A 23086-nucleotide genomic window follows, 5' to 3' on the forward strand; every position below is an offset into this window, starting at 1 on the left:
ATATATTCCATATTTAGAATCAGGCTCATTTTTTGCAACTTTAAGAATAAAGTCATATTTTATATGAGTTTTTAGTATTCTTTTTTTTTTCCCTAACTTTATTTCCTTCTTAGAAGATTTTTTTTCATTATCTCCAAAGATATTCATAAAATCGAGGTTTCTCCAAAAATTGAAATTTCCAAATGCTTTATTTAATTCAGATATTTAAGCTATTCTTTCTTATTGATAGTGTTGTTCTTTTAACTCTCCTGGATCAATAGAATCGCTTGTTGGCTTTTTAAGCGCTTTTTCTCTTTCATAATTATCCAAACATTTTTTAAAATTTTTCGAGGATAATCCTTCTATAGGATTTTTTGGTGTAGATGTACCACTACCATCCAGATCTTTTTCAACTTTTGCCGTTTTTATAGTTTGTTCAATAACCATAAAAGAAGTTCCAAGTCTTTTAATAAAACTTTCTTTTTGATTTTTTAGAAGAAATTTCTTTTATTTCTATTAACTCTTTAGATATTCCAGTAATCATTATATTTGATTTCTGCAAATATTTAAAGTTTCTTTACTTACATCTATTAGATTATTTAATAGTCTTGTGGTTTCAGTTTTACTATTTCTGTAATCAAGATGTATAAATTTTCTTACATATATTATATCTTGCATTAAATATTGAATTTTCATATTTAAAATTTTTCCTAGATTCGATTTCTAGGCTCTGATACGAAAATGAGGGTCTCACAATGTCTTACAAGTGAAAATTAAATTTTACAAATTATACTGAACTTAAAACTTAATTATAAAATTATACTAAAGCTTAGGGTCATTTTATGATTTATGAAACTTGAAGTTAGTGGAAAGATGAGTGGGATTGTTTGGTGAGTAGAAAGATAAGGTGGATGATTAGGTAGAATGCCACCTAAGTGATGGTCTTTTTAAGAATGAAGAAATGGTGATCTCAAGTTTTATCCAAATTTCTGTATATAAGCTATACACGGTTTGTACACAGTTTGTGTAATCTATAAATAAAGAGGTTGTGTGATTGTTTGAGATAGAGTGGGAGAAAATATAATCTCCAAGGAGAAACATAACATCTCTATTGAGAGAGAGATGTCTAAGAGAGTTTGAGAGTCATAGAGTACTGAGAGATTGACCCTCTGTGGTAGAGAGGGGAGCACCTTCGGTGTGAGAGAGGGAAGCTCAATGGGAGTTGAGTGAGAGAGAGTCTTCCTCCATTCTAATCTCTTTGTAATTTCCATTATATACTGAAAATAGTTACTCTCCCGTGGACGTAGGCAGTGAGGCCAAATCACGTTAAATATTGTGTCTTTTTGTGAATCATACATTGATTCACACCCCTCTCCCACTTTCATTAGTGGTATCAGAGTTTATATAAAGGGGATTTTCTATAATTTCATTTCCCAATACTGCTATCAAAGCCACAACAATCCAAAAGAGTATATCAAAGCTAGTTTGGGCCAAAATCTTGAAGAAAATAGAGAAGAAACAGAGAGTTTTCAAATTTTATAGCGATTTCAAAGATGTCAAAATCAAAATCTGAATATACTAGAGGGTTCGTGTCGACTAGTAGAGTCCAAACCCACTAACTAGAAAAGTCAAGAAGTATTCAATGTTCACCAATAAATGTGACATCCCAAAACGAAATTTTTTGAAATTGTCGAAATCCCGTTTTGAGTATATCATTGTGAAGTACTTTTCGAGAGGATTCTGATGGTATAAAGAACGACTTAAACGAACTCCGAATGAACCTATACGGCGGTTGAAAAGTTGAGCGCGTACATAGCAATCGTCATCTTCCACATTCTGGAGTCGTAAAGAAGTTAACAAGAAATTATTCAGTGCATTCTAGCAAAGTTACAACCAAGCCACCAAGCCGAGCCATTGAGTCGAGCTGCCAAGCCACCGAGCCCAGCCACTGATGTCATATTGACACAAGCTAATCCAAGAGGGATTATTCTGTGTTTCGCAGTTGAGTTGCAATCGTGAATCTAAACTGTTCAGATTGTTTTGGCTATATGTGAGCCATTAGAGGTCTGATTTTGATGATCAAATAGTGCTTTCTAACTATTTGAAATACTCTGAACACATCCATATGCTTAGATTTTATAAATTTCATACTAGTAATTTATAGATTTTATGAACGGAATGAAAATTCTTCGAAACAGGTGGTTGCTTTATGACATTGGAGAGACATAAGTCAACAGGTGGTTGACTACAGTGGACAAGGTTGTACCACGCAACAGACAACAAATGGTTGATCTACAAGAGAAAAGACATCAACAAGAGGGGGATGGGAACAAGCAAGAGGCTGCTAGAAAGTTTCAGGGAGAAGAAGAAGAAAGCTTCAAGGAAACTCCATTGATAAAGCTGAAGAAAGAAGAAACATTGTTGCTATACATAGTTTGTACACAATTTGTGTAATCTATAAATAGAGAGATTGTGTGATTGTTTGAGGTAGAGTGAGAGAAAATGTAATCTCCAGGGAGAAACATAACATCTCCATTGAGAGAGATATCTAAGAGCGTTTGAGAGTTATAGAGCATTGAGAGATTAACCCTCTATGGCAGAGAGGGGAACTCCTTCGACGTGAGAGAGAGAAGCTCAGTGGAAGTTGAGTGAGAGAGAGTCTTCCTACATTCTAATTTTTTTGTAATTTCCATTATATAGTGAAAATGGTTACTCTCTCGTGGACATAGGAAGTAAGGCCAAAGCACGTTAAATATTATGTCTCTTTGTGAATCATACATTGATTCACACTCCTCTCCCACTTTCATCAATCGTATCAGAGTTTATATAAAGGGAAGTTTCCATAATTTCATTTCTCAACATTGTGTGTGATTTTCTAACTAGGCATGTCAAATTAGCAAAGGTAATATTAATTGAAAGGGTAAATTACAAACACACCCCTTGAGATTTACTTAAATTACAAATTACCCCCCATAATTTTAGAAATTACATTATGCCCTCTAAGGTTTTTAATTTCATAACAAATAAGTTATTTTATTAATAAATCATCAAGTTAATTAATAGTTCTTGATAATATTAAAATTTTATTTCAATTAATAATTCAGATAATTTTATTATTGTTTAGGTGAACAATTAGAAATTTTATTTTTTCAATTACTTCTGTTAAATAAAAAATTTTGACAGAGAGGTATTTGTAGTTTTTCAAACCACAGGGAGGCAATTCGTATTTTAAGCAAATCTCAAGGAGTATATTTATAATTTATCCTAATTTTAAACCATAGTAAGACATTCTAAGGGCTCTTTTTTACATTATGTGTTCGAAAGAGGGGTGGGCATATTACTGTTAAAGTAATTAGTTTGTGTACAATGTGTGTTTTGTAAGGTTTAAAATTTTTTAAGTGTAAATAATTTTGTCAGATCAGTCTATACGAGATTTTACTTTGGTTATAATTGGATCTCTCGCTAGTAGTCGGTGGAATTAAACTCCTAAATTAATTAATCTAATGAATTAACTTTCGTGTTATAAAGGAAAAAATCAAATATAAAAAGGCAACTCATTTCACGAGAATCCTGTCATTGTGGATTAAATTAACCACGACACTCAAGTCACAGGAAATCAACTTTATTAATGTGCCAAAGCCGACCTTAAAAGGGTAAATACAATCAATAGTAGTTCCAACATAGTTCCCTGTTAGTGGCCCATGATCTACCTTGACTTTTAAGCAATACCAACTAAATTCTGAGTCTTGAATATGCTTTAATGTGATCACATGCTATTTCACGAGAAAAAAAGTGAAGTGAATGCATGAAAAGAAAAGTTATTGTCTGAGAAATTTGAGAAGGTGAGCCTAAAATGATATAAATTCCATTATGAGGTGAGTTAAAATTGATAGTATGTCAGCTTTCAACATCCCAACACTAGTGCAAGTAAAGATAATGCTATATTCTGAAATTTTCAAGGCCAAGGTACCTAAAGAATTCAAGACTGCTACATTTGTGGAAGTATGAGAGAGAGAGAGCATGTGGAAAGTAGATATACATGAGTATGAAGTTAGCAAGCATGATATCTATATATATGGTGGTGGTCACAGTTACAAGTGATGCGATATTTTCATGTCTGTTGTAGTTGAGTATTTGCCAAACAAAGGCTACACAGCAGCCTTTTGTTATGAGCTTATGATATACTTGTATAGTCTTATGTCTCTCTCACAAAAGAAATTTTGCTTTTTGCTTCTCATGAATACCATGCTTTGAGAGAGAGAAAATAATAAGTACATAATTTCAATTCTTTGGCCAACAAATTTAAAAAATCTACACTTTTTTTTATAAAAAAAAAAATCAAGGACTTGAACCCATGAACAGCCTTTAATCACTGCTACTTTTCTTGATGTATACTGTTTTTTTGTTTGGGTAAATTATACTTACGCTTCGTTTGTTTTGGCAGAAAAAAAAAATTTACGAAAATTTTTTTTCAAAATTTTTTTTTTCTATATTTGATGGTGATGGTGGTGAAATGAAAGTAGAGATGGAGATGGTGGCATGGTAGTCAGGCAGCGGCGGCGGTGATAGTGACACTAGCTATGGTAATCATGGCTGGTAGAGATGAGAGTCGCGGTGATAATGTGGTAATATTGATAAAATTTTAGTCCGGAAAGCAATTTTCGCCTTTTAAAAGTAAAAAATAAAAAAATAAAAAACATTTTCTATCCATATGAGTTTGTTTTCTGTTAACCATGAAAAATGTTTTCTGTCAATTTTTTTTTTCCATTGTACCAAATACAAGAAAATATAGAAAACAATTTCCAAAAATTTTTTTCCGCCCAAACAATGGGGCATAACATCCCTTAAAGTTTGGACAAAAAATATTGAAAATTCTACAGTTTTAATACAATTACATTGGGTTCCCCTTAAAATTTTAATTTACACAACACTTAACTCTTTTCTTAACAATAATTCGTTAGTCATATGAAGAAGAAAAAAATATTCTCATCACTTTTACACTGAAATATATATATATATATATATATATATATATTATCTATCATTTGTCTCCATGCCATTTGCATTATCTTTAACAAAATCTTTTTAATAGAAAATTAGTCTCATCACTTAACTCTTTTCAGTACCATCTGCACTAGGAAAATCTTTTTGTTTTTTTTATTTATATAAACAACACAAGACAGAAAATTAATAAGCACACACAAAACGACCAAAAAAAAAAAAAAGAAAAAAAAAAACCATAAACAGAGAGAAAAACAAAAAAACAAATATAAAAAAAAAGATCTAAATAAACATGTTAGATCAAGTCAACTTTTCTTATCCAAACTGCTTTAGTATTAACAATGTTGTGAGAATTGCAGTTCTTGGATGATTTCTTAACGTTGTGGTTCTTTCCCCTTTAATTGGGACCCGTCTCGACTTGGTTTCCAACCTCCTACTCCATGGTCTAGGTAAATGTAAACTCGCTTCATGTTTCGTCTGAAGCAAATCAAAATAAGAAGGTCTGACCCTTAACTTCATTTCGACTAATGAAATGTCTCTTATCCCAAGAGGTATTAGAATTTCTTCTATTTTTATGAGACACTCTCTTATACAACTCATAGCAATAAGAGCGAATATGACCATACATACCATAATGATAACAAATAAAAACAAGGTGTACCTTCTTTTCTTTAGCCTTACCAACTCTAAGGAGATTGAGAAATCCAACCTCTCGTTGAATCTTTTGCTCTTCCTTTCCTTGAGTTCTGGTATCATGAGATATAAATGCACTCCATTTTTGCTTTTTGTCACAGCCAAAGCCAATGCCACTCTTGTCATAACACATTTGTTAAGATCCAATAATATAGTCCAAAGTCTATGATCCTTTATTCCAAAGACCAATGGTGGCCATAGCACACTTGAGCTCTTCTTCTTTCTTGACAACTAGCTCTTCCAAGGCAACTTGAGACATCTTGAGAGTTTCAATCTTTTCTTTATATATTGCATAGATTTGTTGTAGCTTATTTCTCTCTGTCTCATAAGTCAAGAGTTTTGCACAAAGAGCTTGTTGATCATTAGAGATTTTGATGGCATCATTCCTACACTCGGAAATCTCTTTCTTTAATTCTCACTTTCAACTTTATTAGACTCTGATTCATCATCCCAACTAATAGCAAAACCTTTCTTCTTCCTCAATTGACTAGGGCATTCTTGAAAAAAGTGTCAAATCCTTGGCATTCATAGCATTGGACACTTTGAGAGTTCCCTTGTATTTTTCCCTTCTTCTTTTTGGTTCTAGAATCAATTTTGAGTTTATCTTTGCCTTTGGATTTATGAGTTGATTCCAAAATATTAGGGTTCTTTTTCAGAAAAATTTTTTTTAATTATTTTACAAAAACATCCGTAATCTTAGAATCAATCTCACAATCCTCATTAGAATCTTTTCCAATTACTACTAAAAGCAATATAATCTTTTTGTTTCTTTTTGAAATTTATATGTGCCTCATAGGTTTGGAGATTTCCAATCATATGATCCAGCTTAAGGTTATCAACATCTTGAGCTTCCTTAATAGCCGTAACTTTTGGTTGGAACCGATTGGGCAAGGACCTCAAAATTTTTTCCAAAATCTTGGATTCCGGTATTTTTTTTCACCTAAATTGAAGGTGGAATTTACAATGTCACTCAACTTCGTATAAAATTCATCAAAAGTCTCACTATTTTTCATTGAAAGGTTTTCAAAACTAGACGTGATCCTTTGAAGTTTTGAGTGTTTAACCGAAGGAGTGCCCTCATTAATAGTTTATAAGATATCCCAAGCCTCTTTTGTGACTTCACAATTACAAATACGACTAAACTCTTCCAGTGTGACAACGCAAAAGAGAGAATTGATAACTTTATTATTCCAGCTACTATTTTGGTAATCAGTTGCATCCCACATATCAATTGGTTTGGGAAAAGTTACTTCATCAATGGTAATCGTTGGTTCGATCCACCCACACATAACAGATTGCCAAACTTTTACATCAGTAGATTTTAAGAACGCTCTTATCCAAACTTTCCAAAAAGAATAATTAGATCCATCAAGTAGGGATAGTCAAACCATAGAATTCCCTTCACGAATTGAATCCATTATTATAAATCAAACAAGATCTCGCTCTAATAGTTTTGAAAGAATAAAAATAGAGCGACCTGCCCTGATACCAATTGCAAAATCTAAAAAATCCAAGATATTGATTTGTAATTATGTATCAATTTTAAACAATAAATAACAATCACAATCAAACAATCAAAGACAAATAGACACAATGATTTAATGTGAAAAAATCACAATTGGAGCACCTCCAATTGTGATAAAAAAAAAATTAAAAAAAAAATCACAAGCCAAAGCCACAAAACAATTCACTAAGAAGACAAAAAGAAATTACACAAGTGTATCCTCAATTACCTAGCGAATCCATGCTCGAGTTGAACCAACCCCTATGTGCCTCTTCCACCACCGTCTTCACCTCAGAATTGCCTTGCCCGATGTTGAATCCACAACACCGATGTTGAATCCACGACGATGAGCCACTTTAGAATCCACCAAAGCTTTAGGCTTAAGTTCTCCAGAATCTACCGAAGAACAGCTCTCTCTTTTGTGAATAAAAGAAAACAAACAAACCCTTGGTGATGTTGATATGAAGTTCACGGATCCATTGATCACTCTTAAATCATCAAGGAAACTCATAAAGCACCCTCCAATATAAAACACTTTGTATCTTGTTTCTCTCTAAAAATATGGACAGCTCAAACCCTAGAAACAGCAAATAGCTCACTATATAGAAAATAGGATCGAGTAGACAGCTCGAGTGCACAATTCACCGCTCAAGCGGTGTAACTAAAAGTTGTGCGAAACATAAAGGCTGACCGCTCGAGCGAAGTTTTCACCGCTCGAGCGATAAAACTTTCTTCCCATAAGTTCAAATGCTCTGCAATAGTGAATGATCCTTTTCTTCGCTTGAGCGCACAAACAACTTTGACTGCATTTTTTCTTTTTGCTTCAGAGGCGCTGCCCCTCAACCCTGTATTTAGTCAGCGAAGGGGGAAACATGAAGGAATGAGATCACAAACTCCTCTACATAGACACAATTTGAGTTAGATTCGCATCTAAACACTCATAGTTTCATTGTTATAAATGAGCGAATAAAATTACAACTGAAAGGAGTTTTGTTAAACGAAATTGCCAATAACAAAAACTTAACATTCTATTATGATAAGTTCATGATCAAAGTTATAAACGAGTTGTGCAGTACAATTTTCTACCATTTCCATCAGTTGTTGTAACTTTGTTTTTCATATAGATTTGTTGTAAAACGAAAGAGGGTGTGATTCATACAGAATTATTATTCTAGCTTTGTATCGAATCAATATAGAGTTGTTTTTCTTGCTTTGAATCTCCATTGTTGACAGCAAACAAGGATAGGTGACGGCAGCGAAGTAGACATGACGTTGTGAGGGTTTCGTTGGCAAACTTGTCGTCATGTTTCATTGGCAGACTTCGTTGATAATTGTTTTAACTTGTTAATGTGAATATTCACATTGTTAGAATATCAAATGATTGTTCCAACACATCATCATGAATATCCACACTGTTAGAATATCAAATGATTGTTTCAACTCATCAATGTGAATACCCACATTGTTACAATATTAGAAGATCTGAAACATTAACATTGTGATGTGAATCTTTTCATTCGTATAACAGTTTTCACTTTGAAGGGCTTTTGTTGTCTCTGGTGATTGTTCAAACTTACTTATGTTAATCTCTACATTTTTATAATATTGGAAGATTTGCAACATTAACATTGTAATGTGAATTCAACAATGATGTGAACTTCAGCGATGATGACGATAGTGGACTGGTACTGACGGCAATATGAACTTCAGCAATGACAACGATGATGGACCAGCGACCATGATGATGGTGGACTCAAGAAAGGGGAAGAAGGTAGAAAACTATGCCGGAAGGGGAGGGTTTAGAAAGTCTAGGCGGTTTACATTGTATGGTGTACACATTCACATCTATTTTTTTAGAATCTTCCCTTTTTGCAGAAATAGCAATTTTTTAAATTTCCCAAACATAGGAGTGTTTTTGTAACTTTACAACCTACCGGACTAATTGGATTATTAAAAAAAAAAAAATGTCCTGACAAATTGAAACATAAGTAATAGAAATAGGATTTATGAAAAAATATCCATTTTTTCGATATTGCAACCATCTCAACAATGAGTATGAGTAGCATATATATATAGCGTCTTATATGACACTAGTCATATCATTCGAAGACCCCATTTTTATTTCATGAGCAATGCTAGAGTAATCTTATTTGCATAAGGTACGCATTATCTCTATCATCTAGAAAGTATTAACAGTAATATTCTATAGACGTATGAAGTGTAATATGTCACATAATATCACATGATATAATTATTGTCATATAAAACATCAAAATAATGTTCAAGTAGTCATATAAAAGCAACATTAAACGAGATTCAAATTTAATCAACTTAACATTAGTGATTTACGAGACTAAGAAATTATTTTGGTAGATGAAATGTTCCGTTATCAAGTATAACATTGGTGTTCAAGTCTTTTTACTCTGTGTGCAACTTTTCTTCTCTTATTTCTCTCCAGTCGATTTTTAAAAAAAAAAAATTAAAAATTATTGGACAATCTTCACTGTATTTAAATAGATTAAATTTTGTTGTATACTGAATAACAACAAGAATATAAAAAAGTAAAGGAGATGAGAGAATTTGCTTGATTACAAAAATCAAACTAGAAATAAATAAATAAATAAATAAAAACAGATTTTATTTTGTTACAAAAATAAAATTAAAATATGATTTAAATAAACAAATAAAACAGAATAATAAATTAAACAACTTACTTGATTAATTTATTCGAATAATAATTCGATCAAGTTCAGTGTTTGACACTGTGTCCTTAAGACAGATTCGTCCTCTCCTCGGTGCTTTCAAAATGTGGACGTCTATCTCCTAGGATGAAATGATTAACTACAAACAATAGCAGCACTACAAATTGTTTGTCTAACGAACATACTAAGTGTTTATAATCTTTCTCACAAAAATTAAATGCAGCGAAATGAAAAATAAATTTACAAAGGTGAAGTACGAATTTTCTGAATGTGTTAAACATCAAATGAGGGTTGTCCTATTTATAGATGTAGTGGGGGCTGTAGGTTTTGAAATAAATAGGTGCAAGCCTGTTTGGTTTTGAATTTAAACAGATTTGAATCTGTTGAGTTCAAAATTCAAACAGATAAAAAACGGGAAGAGCCCTGTTTGGGTGTACAGTAAAACCAGACCAGTTTTATTTCCAAAATTAATTTGAATTCTGGATGTTTTTGGCCGAACAAGCCCAACACACCACACACCCGCGCCCAAGCCCAATCTAGCCCGCTCAACCGGACGGACGGACGGCGGCGCGTGCGTGTGTGGTGATTTTTGGGTCCAATGGGTCTAGCCATTTTACCCATAACCTCCATCTCTAAAACACTTGGGTACCCCTTGAGGCACACCCCAAATTCCAATCCCATACATTATAAACCCATTCAAAACTTCTCACCAAATCAATGTGTTATTCAAACCTTTAAGGATTTTCCACCAAAAAACAATTTTCATGGAGCATACTTTGGCTTCAATTTTCCATTCACTCGGTAATAGTTTTGAGCAACCAAATATACCACGTGAATCACAACGCGGCATAGAACGCGTTACCATTTTGACCCGCGAAAAACGACGCATTTATTTTCTAACTAGAAAATTAATTTGTGTTTTAATTTTTTTTTATTTTTGTAATCAGAGATTATGGCTACTGCAACTGAAACTGCAACTGGTAGTGGTACCCCGATTGTTACACCAACACCAGCCCCTATCCAGAACCATGTTCATGTGCCAATAAATCATGAAGAAAAATTAAAAAAAATTTAATTAATTTATTTATTTAAATCAGATTTTAATTTTATTTTGGTAACAAAATAAAATCTATTTTTATTTATTTATTTATTTATTTCTAATTTGATTTTTGTAATCAAACAAATTTTCTCCTTTCTTTTATTTCTTTATATTTTTAATTTTATTTAGTATATAACAAAATTTAACCTATTTAAATATAGTAAAAATTGTCCAACAAAAATAACATTAGTGTTGTGCAATTTGTGGTCAACGTAAGACAATTTGAAGACAACGAAACACACAATTTCCCGCATATGACTAGCAAAGATGACTTTTAAAAAGCATGCATTAAGAGAGAGAGAGAGAGAGAGAGAGAGGCTTTAGTCTTTAGTAGATGAAAATGATTGGGAAGTACTTAAAAGGAAGCTTTGGTTAGCAAAAAATATAAAAAAGGAATAAAAGGTTGTCTGGGATAATTTGATCAAATTGGGAATTGGTCATGACTCATGATTCAAGATTATTAGTCAAAAGTTGGTAATTTACTTAAAAGTAATTGTTGAGTGGCAATTTTTTGATCATTTTTTAAATATAAACTTCGTCTCCAAAGTTTCAACCTAAACCCTTCCCCCCAAAAAAAATTGGTAATTTACTTAAAAGTAATTGTTGAGTGGCAATTTTTTGATCATTTTTTGAATATAAACTTCGTCTCCAAGGTTTCAACCTACAACAACCCCTCCCTCCCCCCTCCCCCCTCCAAAAAAAAAAAAGTTAGTAATTTACTTAAAAGTAATTGTTGAGTGGCAATTTTTTGATCATTTTTTGAATATAAACTTCATCTCCGAGGTTTCAACCTACAACCCCTCCCCCTCCCCTCCCCCCCCCCCCCAAAGTTCTCATAGATTACAATCTACTTTATCTTAATTCCTTTCGACCTTTGGTTGCTAAGGAAACAACAATTACAGGGACATAAAAAAGAAAATCCAAAAAAAAAAGAAGTCATTGTAAGGTTCTGTTTGCACCTATTTTTGTTTAATTTATATCGACAGGTAGATCAACTAGATGGTGACATATGGCAAAGTCAAAGTGGGAGTTATTCATCAGTCAAAGGGATATGTGGCATTAGAGGAATTGATCATGTGCATTTGATGGCCCAAATAGTGGAGCAGTTATCAGGCTAAGTCATAGACTTAATTGGTGGATTGCAGAAACGATCATGGGAAAAATAAAGCATTTGCTCTGTCGATAGAAAGCCCAAAATGTTGAGGGACACATGGCAACATGGAGTGAAGGTGGTTCGAGAGGAGAAGTTGAAGACTTGGTTGAGTTTGAAGGCTTAAAAGAGAGAGAGAGAGCAGTCATGTACTAGAGAAAGATAGTAAGCTATAAAAGCCAGAAATTGCCAGAGAGAAAGGGATCATCAACAACTCAATAACATTTAGTTTTTAGACTTAGGAGTAGTTTCTTTTGTAATTCGTAATTTGTAACTTGGTGAACTTTATTAGTTTCATCTAAAATTATTTTTTGTTTACTTCTTTTCCCTTGTCGATTGTAATTTGTTCCCAAGAAGTCTTTGTACTTTCAAGGCAGTTTGAATTAAATACGCAGTCGCTTGATCTGTTTGTTCAATTGTTTGTGTGAATTATTGTTTAATTTCTGTCGATTGGGAATAAGCATAACTTTTACTAACAGGTACATACTATGGGATATTGGTTATTACTTATTGTGATTATTATTTTAGTTATAATCCAAAAAATCTTTGGCTATACCCAGGGACGAGTGGCCCATGGTATTCTTGAATTTTTTAAAATTATCAATTAACCCCATATTTTATGAATAATTTATAACTAATATCAAGTCAAAATCAAGTCATAACTAACACCACAAAAAATCATAACCAAATACTACAAATATCATAACTAAGAAATATGTACACACCCCAAAATAAAGGGTGTGTTATAGAATTTTTCAAAAAAATAAATATAGAATATAATGTTGACAGTACTTCATTCATCTTGAATGGAGTCCACACCCCCATTCAAATGAATGTAGTGAACATAAATTGCTTTATTATTGTGTATGTAGGGTAAATTGCAAATATTTTTTATGTGATTTACTTAAAATATTAGTTGTTTCCTGTCACTATAAGAAAAATATGATTTAATTAGTGACATCAAACTAGTATCATCATTTTCTAAACAGGTGCCACGAAAATATTATCTAATAGTATTTTACGATTTAATAGTATTAATGTAGTGTCATTTGTTTGAAAACTGTCGTGAAAACATTAACTATAGTGGCATTTTTTGAAAGTATAACCAAACCATTTACTTTTAGTGGTATTTTTCTGAAAGGTAACTAAATGGTTTATTCTTCGCAGCATAGTAAAGGATGTCACTAGAATAATCTAATACTAAAATATTTTCATGGAAGTTTTTTTTTTTTTTTTTTTTTTTTTGACTCTTTGATCTTGGAGTGAAGGTAATGCTCTTCTAAACTAAAATTTAAAAGCCCTAATTTTTTTAGATTGAATTTTGTTTAGAGTTTGATTAAAATTAAGCAATTGAGAAGACAATCGAATACCTAGATCTGATTAAAAAAATCGTTCATGCTGAAAATCTTAATTTGTTTAAATCGAGAATATATGGAAAAGAAAACAAAAGAAACACAATTTTTAATCTTTTATTTATCTACCGAAGTAAGCATGTTGGTTGGGGATTGTGAACATTTTTGTATGATAAGAGTTACGGTGTTTGTTATCCATGGGGATGTGTATAATTTTTTTCCCTCACACCACGAGATTACTCTGTTTGGAGAGTGTAATTTGGTAGAAAGTGTGAGCACCATATTCGTATGGAAATCAATCATTATTACCCACTATTGAAAATTTCCATTTATTATGAATTTTTATTTTCAAAATTACTTTAAAAGTGGAATGTATATTTTTGTTCTTTCTAAAAAACACTTAAGAGCCCCTCTTCTCCCAAAACCAACCAATCCAAATCAAATCAAGTCTTAAGTCCTATCAAATGAGATTGGTTATATTAATCTTTCTTTTTCACTCGACTTTATCAGAGATCATTTGGTTAATCAAAATAAAGAAATTCATATATCTATTTACTACACTAACCCACTTCAATTTAGGTCTACACCTTACCCTAACACTTCTATCTACCACTATCGCCTCTACTGGTCTTCGTTGTGTATGACTAAATCATCTCAATCTATTCTCTTTTAGCTTATCTTCTATCGGTGCTACTTGAATAGACTCATTTCTAACTATGTCCTTTCTAATCTTGCCATCCACCTTAATACCCTCATTTCAGCAATACTTATCTTATCTACATGTTTCTTAGTTGTCCAACAATTTCATGTTTTATAGAATTTTCCTTTTAGTCTAGTAAGTACTCGTTTATCGCACAGGACTTCAGATGCACGCCTCCATTTAAGTCACCCCACCTTAATTCTATAGACCACATCTGCATTACACTTCATGTACTCTGTCTTAGTGTAAAGGGTCAGAAATTAAAGTTCAAATTAAGTATGGACCTAAGTGCGGAGGTTGCCTCTGTTAGGTGACTAGGAATGATTAAAGAAGCATGGGCTAAAGCCCAAGGGAAGTGGGCCGAAGTAGGTCCGACCCGTCAAGGGTCCAAGCAAACTCCACGAAGAAAAATACCTAAGTCAAATTGCGGAGGCAATACCTCTAGCGGTGAAGTTGCGGAGGGAACATGTGCAGTTGGAAAGTTGCTGAGGCACTTTGCCTCAACACTGCCATTCCTAATATCTTCGATTCCGCTGCCATCTAAAATTGCTGAGGGAAAGAGAAAGCCGAAGCAACTAAGTTACCGAGGCAACACTTGCAGCGACCAAGTTACGGAGGCACTTTGACTCAGCGCCGCCATTCCTAATATCTTCGGTTCCGCCGCAATCTGAAGTTGCTGAGGGACAGAGAAAACTGAAGCAACTAAGTTGCAGAGGCAACACTTGTAGCGACCAAGTTGCGGAGGCACTTCATCTCAGCGCCGCCAATTCAAGTAATGTCGGTGCTGCCACCATTCCAAGTAATGTCAATACCACAGCCATCTAGAATTGCTCAGAAAAGGAGAAAACCGAAGCAACTAAGTTACAGAGGCAGTACTTGCAACGCCCATGTTACGGAGGTATTATGTCGGGGCCGCCATCTCTAATATTCTCAGTTTTGCCATTTGGGCTCGCTGCGGGAAATGGTTACCGCAGTAATTATGACCTCAACAACTAAGTTGCAGAGGGAATATCCTACCAAGGTGATAACAACATTTGAGATAGGCTTCCCTCTGCAAGTAGAGGCTAATGCTTGGCGCTGATAACAAGCCCCAAGGCATACTAGCCTAAGGCTGATAGCAGGCCCCAAAGTTTATTAACTTGGCGCTGATAGCAAGCCCCAAGACTTACTTGTTGTAGCTGATAGCAGGTCCAGAAATACCAGTTTACCGTGGCGATCCCGCGAAGATGGGAGCAAGGTAGCCCGAACATAAGGGACTCCATTTCCATTACCCAAGTCATGAACCTGCCTTAGTCGCATAAGCAAGACTAAGGAAGCCCCCTTGGGCTTGGTACTAAGGCAGAGCATAGCTGATAGCAGGCCTGGATGTGGCCTTCGCCCTAGGAAGTTGGGGAGTTTGTGGTTAGATGGCTAAGGGTGGAGGCTTCGCTAAGGTGAACACAAACATAGTCGATAGCAGACTAATGGAGTCCTGAGAATGCATGTACTAGCCAACTAGAATTGAGAAGGCAAGTGCAGCGGCAAGGTTCACTGCTGCAAGTGCACTTGCTGAGGTTCAAGCTGAGAAGACAAGTGCAGAGGCAAACACTCCCGCTACAATTACACTTGCTGAGGCTCAAAAAGGAGTTGTCGCGCCAAACACTTCCGTCGCAACTACACTTGCTGAGGTTCAAAAAGATAGTGCGGAGGCAAACAGATAGTACACAGTACATGTAGAGGGACACGTGGCACCTTCAGCCTGGTGGCTCAAAGCAGAATATTTCATGTGATCCTCTAGGACACATGTCTTCTCTCTATTTGGCCATTTGGTGTCCTCTTGGCTCCAAGGAAAAGCCTATAAATAGGATCCATTTCCCAAGGTTCAACAAGAGGAATTTTTGGGGATTTGGAGGAGATGCTGCCCAATTTGGTACTGCCATACACTTCTTCTTGAGCCACTTGTTTCAGCTTCACCTAGCTACACACTCTCCAATTCCCAAATAGTTGTTGCTACTCATTCTTCAGCCGCTTCCGCCATTATTAGACCATTAATATAGTTTTGCCTCTCTAATCACTTCTCTAACCTTGAACCCGTCTACACTTAGTCTTACTTATCCTAAATCCTTTAGATTTAAGTGTTTCTCTCCAATTCTCCAACTTAGTGTTAACTACTCCTCTAATCTCATCCACTAACACAATATCATCTGTGAAAAACACACACCATGGCATATCATCCTAAATATTTCCCGTTAACTCGTCCATAACTAAAGCAAAAAGATAATGACTTAAGATTGATCCTTAGTGTAACCCCATTGTAATTAGAAATTCACTTGTTTTTTCAGTCGGCGATATAATAGTGGTCACCACACTTTCATACATATCCCTAATCACATCAATATAGACTTTTGTCACCCATTTCTTCTCTAACACCTACCAAATTATATCACGAGACACTTTATCATATGCCTTCTCAAGAACAATAAAAATCATGCGAATGTGTCTTTTCTCTTCTCTATACTTTTCTATTACTCTCCTCAAAAAATAGATCGCTTCCATTGTTGACCTACTAGGCATAAATCGAAATTGATTCTCCAGTACCTTTGTTATATCTCGTAATCGACGTTCAGCTTGATTCCTTTATAGTTGTTGAAATTTTGGACATCTCCTTTATTCTTATTAGATTGTCACTAAAATATTCTTCCTCAACTTTTTTGGCATTTTCCTAGTCAACAAAATCCTGTTAAATAACCTAGTCAACGAAGCAACCCCTTTCTTATCCAAACATTTCTAAGCTTTAATAAGGATATCATTGAGTCTTAAAGCCATATTCGATTTTATCTTCTTAAGTGCAATCTCCACTTCAAAGTTCCTAATAGAACAATGTAATCTTGGTTTTCCTCAATACTGGCTACTTTCTCTCCTTTTCACCTTCCTATATGTTCCTCATTTAACAACTTAAAATGGGTCTTCTATTTCTCTTTAATCTCTTCATTTTTCACAAACACCTTAAAGTTCTCGCTCTTGATGTATTTAACTTGATTAAAATCTATTGTTTTCTTCTCTCTTATCTTAACAAGTTTATATATTCACTTCTCTTCCTCCCTACTTTCTAGTCTAGTATATAGATCATCATAAGCTTTTAACTTAGCATCTCTCACTATTTTTTTGACCTCTTTATTAGTCAATCTGTAACTCTTAAGATTTTTCACAGTTCTATCATTCTGTCACTTTTTAAAAGCACTTCTTTTTCGTCTTTACTATTGCTTAAACCTCCTTCCTCCACCACCAAATTTCTTTAGAGTTGGGTCCCTTTCCTTTTGACTCTCCAAGGACTTCCTTGAGATTCTGTTCATACAATTGGCCATCAAGTTTCACATAGTATTAGCATCATCTGCCAAGTCCCAAGTACCTTCTTCAACCTTTATAATCTTAAATATATATATATATATATATATATATATATATATATATAGTTTATCCTCTTTTAGGTCCCATAATCTTGTGCTACGACGCCCAGTATATTTCCCTTTGAAACATAAATCTAGTACTAAAATCTTATGTTGAGACATCAGATTCTCTTTAGGAATCACCTTACAGTCGCTACATTTTAGTTTATCCTTTTCTCATTCTTCTTAGTTATTTTTTTATGAAAAGAAATATGAAAGAAAATATATGTAAATATATCCTCTTTTACATAGTTTAGTTTTTTTTTTAATTATCTTTTACATATTTGAAAAAAATGAGCTTTTTTGATAAATCCTTTTTCTAAGAGTTTTATTCCATCCAACCCATATTCTTTTTTACTATTCCATTAGGTCCTATTTGAGGTAAGAAGACCAAAATACCATTTTCATCTACTTATGTTTCATTTAGTCCACATTATTTTCTTATGTTTTAATAAGCCCTTTGGGTAACATAATTACCAAAATACCCCTAATGTGAATGTTTACACCGTCAATGTGAATGTTCCTATTTGAGGTAAGAAGACCAAAATATCTTTTTCATCTACTTATGTTCCATTTAGTTCACATTATTTTCTTATGTTTCAATAAGTCCTATGGGTGACATAATTACCAAAATACCCCTAATGTGAATGTTCACATCCTATGGGTGACATAATTACCAAAATACTCCTAATGTGAATGTTCACATCGTCAATGTGAATGTTCACACTGTCAATGTAAATGTTCACACCGTCAATGTGAATGTTCCTATTTGAGGTAAGAAGACCAAAATACCTTTTTCATCTACTTATGTTCCATTTAGTCCACATTATTTTCTTATGTTTCAATAAGCCCTTTGGGTGACATAATTACCAAAATACCCCTAATGTGAATGTTCACATCCTATGGGTGACATAATTATCAAAATACCCCTAATATAAATGTTCACACCGTCAATGTGAATGTTCCTATTTGAGGTAAGAAGACCAAAATACAATTTTCATCTACTTATGTTCCATTTAGTCCACATTATTTTCTTATGTTTCAATAAGTCCTATGAGTGACATAATTACCAAAATACCCCTAATGTGAATGTTCACATCGTCAATGTGAATGTTTTCACTGTCAATGTAAATGTTCACTCCGTCAATATGAATGTTCATATCATCAATGTGTAGGGGCTCGGCCCAGCCCAAGTCGAGGCCAACCCATGTAAAGCCTCGTGGGTGCTTGCCAAAATTCGGGCCGAGCCGGACCGGCCCACGGGCCAAAAAATTAGGCCTAGGCCCTAGCCCTGGCACAAAGGTATTCAGGCTTTGGGTGCCCCGGTGGGTCGAGCCAAGGGGCTTAGGCCTAGACTTGGGCTTGGGTCGGGCTTGAGTGAGTCTCGCCATTTTTTTTAATTTTTTTTTATTTTTTGTCCCAAAATTTTATTATTTTCCACAAAAAACACACCGGGCCTCTGGTGGGCCGAGCCTTAAATAGGCCTTATACGGGCCGAGATTCAAAGTGATGGCCCAGGTCCTAGCTCAAGTTCTCGGGCTGGGCTCTGGCCTGGGCCCAAACGAGCTTGCCCCGGGCCGCAGAAAGGCTTCGGGTGGCCCACGGGTCGCGGGCCAATTTTACACTCCTATCAATGTGAATATTAACATATCAATATGAATATTCTCATTGTCAACAGGTCGAACCCGCTCCGGGCGGCAGGCTAATTTTACACTCCTATCAATGTTAATGTTAACATGTCAATGTGAATATTCACATTGTAAACGGGTCGGGCCGGGTCGGGCCCACGAGCGGGTTTCGGGCCGCCTACAGGCCGCGGGTCAATTTTACACTCCTATCAACGTGAATGTTAATATGTTAATGTGAATATTCACATTGTCAACCGGTCGGGCCGGGCCCGCCCCGGGCAGCGCATGGGCCGCAGGCGGGTTTCGGGTCGCCCACGGGCCGCGGGCCAATTTTACACTTCTATTAATATGAATGTTAACATGTCAATGTGAATATTCACATTGTCAACGGACCGAGCCCGCCCCGGCCCAGAGAGGAGCTTCAGACCGCCCACGGGCCACGGGCCAATTTTACATTCTTATCAATGTGAATGTTAAAATATGAATATTTACAGCCCGCCCCGCCCCGGGCAACGGGCTTCGGACCGCCCACGGGCCGCGAGCCAATTTTACACGCTTATCAATGTGAATGTTAACATGTCAATGTAAATATTCACATTGTAAACGGGGTAGGCCCACGGCGGGTTTCGGGCCGCCCACGGGCCGCGGGCCAATTTTACACTCCTATCAGTGTAAATATTAACATGTCAATGTAAATATTCACATTGTAAACGGGCCGGACCAGGCCGGACCCGCGGGCAGATTTCGGGCCGCCTACAGGCCGCTGGTCAATTTTACACTCCTATCAACGTGAATGTTAATATGTTAATGTGAATATTCACATTGTCAACGGGTCGCGGACGGATTTCTGGCCGCCCACGGGCCGCGGGCCAATTTTACACTTCTATCAATGTAAATGTTAACATGTCAATGTGAATATTCACATTGTCAACGAACCGGGCCCGCCCCGGCTCGAGGGCGAGCTTCGAACCGCCCACGGGCGATGAGCTAATTTTATATTCTTACCAACGTGAATGTTAAAATATGAATATTTACTGCCCGCCCCGCCCCGGGCAACGGGCTGGCTTTTGGCCGCCCACGGGCCGCGGGCCAATTTTACATTCCTATCAATGTGAATGTTAAATGTCAATGTGAATATTCACATTGTAAACGGGCCGGGCCGGGCCGGGCCCGCGGGCGGGTTTCGGGCCGCCTACGGGCCGCGGGCCAATTTTGCACTCTTATCAACATGAATGTTAATATGTTAATGTGAATATTCACATTGTCAACGGGTCGGGCCAGGCCCGGCCGGGCCCGCCCCAAGCAGCCTGCGGGCCGCCCACGGGCTGTGGGCCAATTTTACACTTCTATCAATATGAATGTTAACATGTCAATGTGAATATTCGCATTGTCAACGAACCGGGCCCGCCCCGGCCCGGGGGCGATCTTCGGACCGCCCACGCGCCACGGGCTAATTTTACATTCTTACCAATGTGAATGTTAAAATATGAATATTTACATCATAAAACTGCTAACCGTTCAAAAAATATTTGTAAGGGTATCAAAATTAAATATAAAGGCATAAGAATCTAAAAAAAAGTGTAAATTAAGAAAAAAGACTTCATGAAATAAAATTATGCATACATGGGACTAAATGGGTTAATAAATTTATTCATGAACTTTTTAGGTTAAAACACTTTTAAATAGGATTTATCAATAAAAATCCCTTGAAAATATGCCTCAAAGGGGTTTAGACATATATATGGCTTTTCTTTTCTTTTTTTTTTAATTTCATTTAACATGTGTGTTTAACTTCTTAATTTTATTAGTTGCTCTGTGCTTTTTTTAGTTATAAAATATTTAAATAAATTTAAGGAAGTGGACAAGAAAATTGTCAGAGCATAAACTATGCAACAAAGTACGATTAAAAAAATCGAAACACAAATAGGTGTTATCTTTAAATGTGAAGGAGTTAGGAAGATGCATGGACTTCTTTGAAGAGTATTGTAGCAAAACTTAAAGTCATCAAAGAAATGAACAATTTTTTTTTTATCCAAATGGAATTGATATACTTATAATTGTTCAAGATAGATGAGACTGATAAGTTATAATTTTTTGTTTGAAATATTTTTAGTTAGGTTACAAATGGTTGTGTTTCTTGTATTTTGTTAATTTCGTAGATATTGTATTTGCATTATATAAATGAAATTTTATTTTATTGTGTATAAAAGAAAATGATTAGTTGAATTAATGTTGTAAACTTTCAAAATTTTTATTTTTAGTGGCAGCTACCGGGGTTGTGCAAAATACGGCTTGTTAAAACCGTCCAATCTGTGCTGATCTGCACCAATCCATCCGCTAACCGTGGATTAAACTTTGAAATTTATAATTGATTGTCGCGAATCAATCTTTCCAAACTCTAATAAAGTAGCGTAGATAGCAAGTATGGGTATTGTATCCACAGGGACTATAGTGTAATTATAACTATTTTAATTATCAATTCTCAAATTAGTTTGTTGAATGACAAGTTGTTTGTTTTTTATAACAAATTACGAAACCCTAATTAAATAAGCAAGAAAATGATGTTTAAATTATCAGAATTGAGGACCTACGGGTCCGAATCCACCACTAGCTTTGTACCCAAAATTGAAATCTTGAAATACACAAATGATTTATTGGAACAAGTCAATTTATCAACTACAAGATGAAAATTGGAGAGAAGAGTAAAGTTGCGTTCGAAGTGTGAGTATGACCTATCTTATTCGACACGGATTGTCCATTCTAAACTAGGGGTTTGCGGCACAATTTGTCTAGTCAAAAGCCCGTCTTGAGTTCCAAATACAACAACAATGAAAACAAAGTAAAACATTCATTCTCAATCATAGAAATTGAATAAAGAGTAGAGATTAAAGCATATTTAATCGAAACTCAAAATTTTTACAAAATATTCCAATCATAAGAATACATTACAAAGCTATCAAGATATAACTCGGTTACTTGACTAGGATTTCATTGATACCCTAAGTGTGATGCTTAGCCACTCATGGAGGTGGGAAAGGAAAGAGAAGAAAAAGGTGAAGATGATGAACCCCGTGATGGGCAAGCTCCTCTTCCTTTAGCCCTAGTTGCTGCCCAAATTCAATTCCAAGAAGTGAGATCCCAATCTTCTATTTTCTTTTCCCTTTTATACTTCATTTCACTTATGTTTCTTTTTGCATTTTCTCACACACATTTCAAGATTTGGCCACACATGCAAAAATAAAGCATTGTGGTCTTGAGGATTGGCTGCTTGTGCACCCAACTTGGTCTCTCGAGCGGTGGTTGCCCACATGTGCGATGGAGCTTGGTCATATGTACGGTGGCTCAACGGGCAATGAAGTTTCATCACTAGAGCGGAGATCCTTCTACTCACGCGTCACTTTTAGCAATTAAATCGAGGATTTTCCCGCCAAACTTGAACACACAAGAAACGCATCCTATCCACCAAGTAACCCTATTTCAAAAACTATAAATGTAACTTAGGCAGCCTCAATGTGAACTTTTCTGCCCAGATCAATAATCCGCCTTTGAAACCGCTCTGCTCCGCTATAGTTAATATATATATATATATATATATATATATATTTTAATTTCTAATGAAATACCAAAGTAAAAATGAGTGTGAAAGAGATTTTAGGTGTAAAATTTGTTACAAATTAGTAGTTATATATATGAAAAAATATTATGTAAATGTTTAATAATTATTTAAGAATATTTTTCAATCAACTAGCAAATTGAAACCACCCCAAACTATCCAAATTGCGGTTTAGTTATTTATTAATCCACCATTCACAATTTACTTTATAATTGTATTCTCAAATTTCCCAAACTATGC

Source organism: Camellia sinensis, chromosome 5, assembly GCF_055761805.1.
Source record: "Camellia sinensis isolate YWXY chromosome 5, ASM5576180v1, whole genome shotgun sequence".
In the NCBI taxonomy this organism is placed as follows: Eukaryota; Viridiplantae; Streptophyta; class Magnoliopsida; order Ericales; family Theaceae; genus Camellia; species Camellia sinensis.